This window comes from Limulus polyphemus, unplaced genomic scaffold (assembly GCF_000517525.1).
Source record: "Limulus polyphemus unplaced genomic scaffold, Limulus_polyphemus-2.1.2 Scaffold7204, whole genome shotgun sequence".
Lineage (NCBI taxonomy): Eukaryota > Metazoa > Arthropoda > Merostomata > Xiphosura > Limulidae > Limulus > Limulus polyphemus.
The window spans coordinates 16,442-23,008 of record NW_013672814.1 but is presented as its reverse complement, the minus strand read 5'-3'; the positions used below and the strand labels follow the sequence as shown (position 1 = coordinate 23,008).

The window sequence follows — 6,567 nt, the reverse complement described above, 5'->3', positions numbered from 1 at the left end:
TCGGTCGTCGTAACTAAACTAACGTTTAACTTTAGTTTAATTAATTAAGTAATTTAATTAAACTTAAGCGAAATAATAACCCCTCCCCCTCCCCCCCTGCGTGGCTCAACGGAATGTCTGAGGGCTTTTAACACGAAATAGGATTTTTAAAATTATGCTGTATGTTTAAATTATAAGGGTTAAGAAAAATTCAAATGGAATATGAAAATATAAAACAGAAAATGTGATAAACGACGAAACACTTTAGAATAGTAATCATTTATAGATTTACCATGAACTGGATTTAGGAGACAAATTAATTTTTTTTTAATATGTAGCCTAATTTGGAGAAGAGGCAAGTTTCCTTTATGGTTAAGATTGTGTTAAAGTTCTGACACATTATTTGCTTGTTTTAAAAAGAGATCTATTGAAGTTAGACTTCTTCTGGTATATACAAAAGTCTCTACGAGAATCCTTAGCTTTAGAATATTTCATCCACCATACATTCCAGTTTAAGTAAGTTTTTACAAAAGAAATACACACGCACGCATGCATGCATGCACACACACACACACACACATATACAACTTTATAAGTTCTTAGTATTAAATTTTTTATTTCATTGTATCAATTCAGTGATAATAAATTCAATCTTTCCAGGCCCCTTAGAGACTCGGCAGTAAGTCTGAGGGCTTATGGTGCTAAAAACTGTGTTTTCATACCCGTTTTAGGCACAGCAAAGAAAATCCATTGTGCAACAAATGAACACAACACAACCTTTTCAGAATTTGAACTTCCGTGAAAACATAATTGATTGAATCCTGTTTAACCATCAATCTTTCATAAAAATTGGCTAAATATAAAACATGTGCTTTAAATGGAAAACCCTCACGGAACATAGTTTCTAACCAACGCTAAAGTAATAAGTGTGTAACAACTGAATTATGGATTTGAAAGATGACTTTTCCAGCAAGGAAGAAACGGCTTGCTATATCATTCCTGTGAGTATATAACTATAACAAATGTATCTAGGCAAAAAGCTAGGACTGAAAATGTGCACGGTAAATTTTGGATATATTGCTAAACTTTATAGACAATTCCTCTATGTCAATCGTATTTTTTTTAATATCCCATCACCGAACATACTTGCCCTCTCAGTCGTGGAGGAGTTACAATGTGACAGTCAATCCCATTATTCATTGGTAATGAGTAACCGAAGAGTTAGCGGTGGGTGGTATTGACTAACTTTCTTCCCTCTAGTCTATCACTTTGAAATTAGGCATGGCTAATGTGAATAACCCTTGATTAGCTTTGCGCAAAATTCAACAAACAAACCTTGTATATATTGTTGAGATTTTCAAGTTCACAGAAAGAAAAAGAAACACATAAACAATAATGAAACCTTCTACTTATATTATACAGATGGTTGAGTGCGTTATAGTAAAACGATGTTTAATATGAAAATCATCAAGTCACTTGAAAAATACAGCGATATAAAGTCGCGGTGGAATGGCAGATATCTCAACTACATTTTGGCATTATCCTTTCATAGGTAATATGATGCCACCGAAAATTGATTGCTTGTGGGTAGGTTATGTAACAGCCCTTTCCCACTGAAAACATTTATACACTAAAATCATAAAGATGTGAAAAGATCGGGGATTTAGAACTTTCAAGAATTTTCTTCTATTTGAATGGCATTAGAAAACAAAGGACTACGGATCAACCTGAGGAACCTGGACCATCCAGAAATAGATCTGCAACAACAACCCCAGCCGTGTTAAGCCAAGTTTGGCGCGTCTTGTAACAGGTGAAAACCCACGAATACAAAGTTCAGTGGCAAAAGGCGTCCAAATGATCCAGACAACATAATCAAGAAGGATTTTCCTTTGGAAAAGCGGCGCAAGTCATCTGTATGCAAGCAAGCTGCTTCCATGGCATATCCGTTCAACCGTGGCATACCCTAACCAGCTGGAGAATGAAATTGGAATTCATGCTATTCCATAAGAAGACATACCGGTCAAGTCGCCTATGGATTTCTGTACGATCAATCTGTGGAAACGAGCGCTGGGAAACCGTCGTCTTCATACACTAAATGGCGTATGGAAAGCTAGTTTGAAGCAGTTGTGTGCTTTAGACATAACAGCTCTACTACGAGGCCCTCTTCACTAAAAGCAATGCTGTAGGAGTATTACCAAGATGCACAGCCGCCAGACAGATTAATACAGTACGTGATGATGTGGCTTCAAAGTTGGTTTAATATAATGTACTAAATCCGTATATATATATATACACATATAAAGCAAAACAAAACACAGATATAACCTTTGATTTAGTTCTGTTTATTTCAGAATTTTGCTAAACGTTATTCAAGGGCCACATTTATACAGCCGACAATAATTTTGAATTGATGCTTTAGAGGATTATTTTCTGTTGATGATCGCGTAAAGTTACTCGAGCGCTATCTGCACTTCTTCTTCTTCTTAGTTCCTTTTCGTTCCTAGTGGAACATAGGGCTACAACAACACTTCGCCGACGGAAGTGTTTTTGTTGCAGTTTCTGTAGCAATTTGTTATCCGGGTGGAGTTGCTAGCCCCACACCCAAGTGAGCATGTTTGGTGCGACAAGGACGCGAACCCGCGACCCTCGGATTGCGAGGCGAGCTATCTGCACTAGTTGTCCTTAATTTAGAAGTGATCGACTATAAGAAAATAGGCAATCGGCAATTAGTGGACTATTCTGATCGAATAGTGGGATTTGAACTTCATTCTTATAATGCACTTATTGCGCGATTTTTGTTTGGTGGGAGGCGCAAGTCCACAGTCCGGCAAGTTAACCATTGGACCGCACTCGGCTCAGACTATATGGAGGCAGTTAGTTAACAGCACCCTCCGCCAACTGCTACTCTGATTTGGTTGAATAATATAACCGATATTATAGAACGCCCAACCGAACGCTAACCATGAATCCTCTGATTCACAGACCTAGTACACTAAGTCACACCCGACACTGCTAGCAACTTAATTCCATTCTATAGTTTCGGGTAAACGTTTTACTAATATTTAAATTGCTTCTGAATTCATTTACGATAAATAGTACCATTATTAGACAGTAATATAGCTATGAGGTATGTTTGGTATTCAAAATATACGCGTACGTATATTTAAATGTAATTATCCATTAAAATCTCAAGCACACCGCACTGTTATGTAATACATTTATCAATTCCTTAACACTCGCTCGTGTTTTTATTTATGCGAACTTGGGCATAAATTTCATAATATGCTTTAATCAATGTATATTATTACAATTATTAGATGCAGAAATGTATGGTAAGTCTAAATATCTGCGGTAACAGTATACTTTCTTATACTTTAGTATGTGTATGCCGCGGCAAATATGTTGTGTTTACCTCCTATAGAGGGCTCATCCAGTGAGATAAGTAAGTCGTGTTTAGCCACCGTAAAATGTCATTTTCTATTTAGATATAACATATGTGGAGCACGTGAAGGGGAAGATTAGAAAGGTTTACAAGTAACTGCGTCAGACACTCTAATATTCTTCGCATATATATATATATATATATATAGAGAGAGAGAGAGAGAGAGAGACGCCATCTTTGCCTCATTTTCGACTTCGTTTTTTTTAAAGTAAAGACTTTGACTTTAATAATGCCTATTGTAATTTTCTAGACTGACTTAAATATATATCTAAGATTTTATATGTATTTTCTAACATACTCTTCCCGACACCCAAACAAGAATATCATGGTTATTCGTAAATGTTTACTTTTCCGATAGGTCTACAATGTAATTAGTTAAAAACAACGACATTAAATCTGAATATATATAGGACCCAGTTATGTTAAATATATTTTTTATTTGTGTTAAAGATAGTGTCTTGTTTTACTTAAATGAAAGTTGTAGCCTGATTTAGAGGTAACATGTTGATTGAAAATACTGTATAGTAACCTAACCTAACCGCGATTCATTAATTTTATAGTGCTCCTCCTGAGATATTATATTAGGTTTGTAACATACTTTTTACTGTTCTTATTCTAAACCCTTTTGTCTTTCATTTCTCCTTCAAAATTTTCCTGTTCAAGCTTTTATTTAGTTAATAATAACAATAATATATGTCACTAAATAAATCTCCATGAAATACCTATCTAGATCTATCACACATAATCAACTTATTTGGCTTTTCACGTTAGTAAGAGTCGCCGTCCTTCACACGTGTTGCCCTCCTGGAAGCCCTAGCTCTATGGCTCACCACGTGATTCTTCTCCATAATGTTTTTGCAAGGTTTTTACGCCCTGGTTAGAAGGCCCGATGGCATTCCTCTTCCTTTCTCAACCGGGTTTGTGACGGACTATGGTATAGTTACACACAGTCATCTAGGTCGTAAAAAAATTCACAAGAATGCATTTGCCTGAAGGTGATGGGAAGACGCTTAATAAATACACAGCGCGACGATAAATTACCTACCTTCAGTTTGAGAACTATTCAGAAAATCACAACTATAATAATAGTAAATTTTGAAACAAACAATTTATAAACATAATGGAAATTATCTTATGTAGAGAACATACTAGACGTTTCGACAGAACATTGGTTTGTCTTCTTAAGCTGAATATATTTCCGTATGCATATACAAGCATAGTTCTTCTCTTTATCATGTGTATGATAGCTTACTTGAAGCTGGAAAATGCACAAGATTACACAAATTAAATACTGGTTCCTCGTGCTCTTTCTTGTATTGTACCACTAAATCAACACGTGTTCTATATTATGATGCAAATACATTTAATAGTTGACTTCTTAATCTGAAAATACTAAGTACCTTTTTTTAGAAAAATAAACATACATTGGATGTTGTATTTGAACCTCATAAATCAATATCTTCATTACAAAAAGTAAAGTTATTATTTTGATGTACATAATTGTAATGTACTGTCTGCACAAACACCTGAACTTAATTATGAGTAAATATCTCCATTTTACAAATACTTTCTATAATCTTCTACTTATGATGAAAACATATGGTAATCTGCCAAAACAAAAACGCGGAGAACACATGCAGCTTTTTCTCAAGTTTGGCGTGCTGATTAGCTACGTTATATTTAGATTTCTATGTACATGATCTGAACCTAACCGTAATTACGACTGATATTACACGTAATGCTTCGAGCGTTTCATCCTTATCTTTCTTACAGGTTCAGTGGTTATTTCATAATCATCAATCAAAAATACAGACAAAGACTCGCCTAATTAAGATAATTATATCTATTTTAGATGAGGCAATACATAAACAAAGATTCTAAGCTCTTTTTTACTGTCACAAAATTTAACCTGTGTGATGTTAAAGATCAGTTGTATCTGATATTGAAAGCTAAGCCTAAAAAACAAAAAGTAGAAATATAGTAAATGTTCCATGTCACGCAATAATTGTGGCTGATAAATATGATCTGTGGAGCTAAATATAAAAAGAGAAGAAAGGTATCAACTGTCTCATATCATGGTAATAATGATAGTTGACAAATATCATCGGTTAAGGTAAACCTTAAAGGGAACTAAGGCATCAACTATTTTATATCATGGTAATAATTGTGACTGGCAAGCACGGTATATTAAGGTACCCCCCCCCCAAAAAAAAAGAAGAAATATATCAACTATTCCATATCGTGGTAATAATTGTGGCTGACAGAAGATCATGTTTCTATCTCTAAAAATCGGAAGTACTTACAAACTTTGTTCAGATCACTTATCTATGTTAAGCACGTAGGATTTTCGTTGTGTAATGTGGTTTCCGTAGGCGGCCTGATGAATTGACCACCATGATATGTGAAAACAGAATACTTCATAATCATATAATCAGATGAATTGTGACTTGTTTTTTATTTGATCTGCCCTTAATGAAATAGTAGAAATTAGTTTAATGAACCATTAAAATAATTGAATCAAAGATAAAGCTTCCCTCCAAAATGTCCAACAATTTAGTTGATTCATTACTAAAGACTTCTTATTTATAGCTAGTTGCTCCCTCATTAAAGACTACTTATTTGTAGCTAATTGTTCCCTCATTAAAGACACATTATTTGTAGCTAATTGTTCCCTCATTAAAGACTACTTATTTGTAGCAAGTTGCTCCATCATTAAAGACTACTTATTTGTAGCTAGTTGCTCTTTCATTTAAAGACTCATTATGTGTAGCTAGTTGCTCCCTCATTAAAGACTACTTATTTGTAGCAAGTTTCTCCCTCATTAAAGACTACTTATTTGTAGCTAGTTGCTCCTTCATTTAAAGACTCATTATTTGTAGCTAGTTGCTCCCTCATTAAAGACTACTTATTTGTAACTAGTTGCTCCTTCATTTAAAGACTCATTATTTGTAGCTATTAATTTGCTCAACGTTTTTGCTTAAAGAATAGAGCACTTTTTAAAATTTTGATTTTAGTTGAAATAAAATGATTTTGCATTTGATTATTTGGATAGACATGTATTTTTGAAAAATCCTATATGTTCTACTTCGTTTGAGTAATGAACAAAGATACATAAAGACTGCTCTTTACTTAAAGTCTCCTCAAAA

General features: G+C 34.3%; 1 long non-coding RNA gene across 1 annotated transcript in view; it reads left to right on the top strand.

Annotated features, from left to right (window-relative positions):
• LOC111089731 overlaps positions 1-3,791 on the top strand; it is a 14,883-nt gene extending 11,092 nt beyond the window's left edge. Inside the window, exon 3 of the long non-coding RNA XR_002613945.1 lies at positions 3,780-3,791. This is a non-coding gene — a long non-coding RNA (uncharacterized LOC111089731). The remainder of the gene's footprint in view (positions 1-3,779) is intronic.
• The last annotated feature ends 2,776 nt before the right edge of the window (positions 3,792-6,567 follow it).